The sequence below is a fragment of the Octopus bimaculoides genome, chromosome 2, assembly GCF_001194135.2.
Source record: "Octopus bimaculoides isolate UCB-OBI-ISO-001 chromosome 2, ASM119413v2, whole genome shotgun sequence".
Classification (NCBI taxonomy): Eukaryota; Metazoa; Mollusca; class Cephalopoda; order Octopoda; family Octopodidae; genus Octopus; species Octopus bimaculoides.
Window position 1 is genome coordinate 134,644,098 of NC_068982.1, and position 1,242 is coordinate 134,645,339.

At 45.7% G+C, this 1,242-nt stretch overlaps 1 protein-coding gene across 1 annotated transcript in view; it reads right to left on the bottom strand.

The window, feature by feature from the left end:
• The window catches only part of LOC106873476 (armadillo repeat-containing protein 2), a 50,563-nt gene that overhangs the window by 34,999 nt on the left and 14,322 nt on the right, over nt 1-1,242 (bottom strand). The gene's annotated exons all lie outside the window — the stretch shown is intronic.

Below are 1,242 nucleotides of genomic sequence, written 5' to 3' on the forward strand. Positions count from 1 at the left end.
CATATATATACATACACAAGTGCCCTGAGAGAAAAGTTGGACTTAAGAAGCATCAGATGTGGTGTGCAAGAGAGACGACTGCGCTGGTATGGTCAGGTGTTGCAAATGGATGAGGACAGCTGTGTGAAAAAGTGTCACACCCTAGCAGTTGAGGGAACCTGTGGAAGAGGTAGACCCAGGAAGACCTGGGATGAGGTGGTGAAGCATGACCTTCGAACATTGGGCCTTAGCGAGGCAATGACCGTGACCTTTGGAGATATGCTGTGCTTGAGAAGACCCAGCAAGCCAAGTGAGACCATAACTGTGGTCTATGCCAGTGTTGTATAACCAGCCCATTTAAGAGTACCCTTCAATCATTGGACAATAAACTACGCTTGTGAAGACCTGTTGAGGCAAGTGAAATCACTGCCGTGGCCAATGACAGTATCACCTGATTGGCACCCGTGCCAGTGGAACGTTAAAAGTACCATTTGAGCATGATCGTTGCCAGGGCTGCTGACTGGCTCTCATGTTGGTGGCACGTAAAAAAAAAGCACCATTCGAGTGTGGTCGTTGCCAGTGCCGCTGGACTGGCTCCTGTGCAGGTGGCATGTAAAAAGCACCATTTGAGCGTGGCTGTTGCCAGTAACGCCTGACTTGCTCTTGTGCTGGTGGCACATAAAAGCACCCACTACACTCTTGGAGTGGTTGGCGTTAGGAAGGGCATCCAGCTGTAGAAACTCTGCCAGATCAGATTGGAGTCTGGTGTAGCCATCTGGTTCGCCAGTCCCCAGTCAAATCGTCCAACCCATGCTAGCATGGAAAACGGACGTTAAATGATGATGATGATGACTAATCACACACACACACACATTATTCTAATACCATAATATTGAATATTTATTTTGAACAATCTATATGTAGCTGCTGGTCAAGTACTGGTGTCGATATAATGAACTATTTCACTCATCAGAAATTTATAACCTAAGTTATAAATCAATAGGTATATCATTATCATAACTTTAACGACTGCTTTTCCAGGCTTGCATGCATCAGACAGAATTTGTTGAGGCAGATTTTCAATGGGTGGATGCTCTTCTTGTCACCAACCCTCATCTATATTCAAGCAAAGTGATATTTACCTGTGGCCAGACATGTTACTCATGGAAGACTGGAAACAAAGGGCACCACTTGTGTGATGGTGACACCTCTTTACAACTATCAAGATTCTAGACAAGGAGATATACAAACACCCCCCCCCCC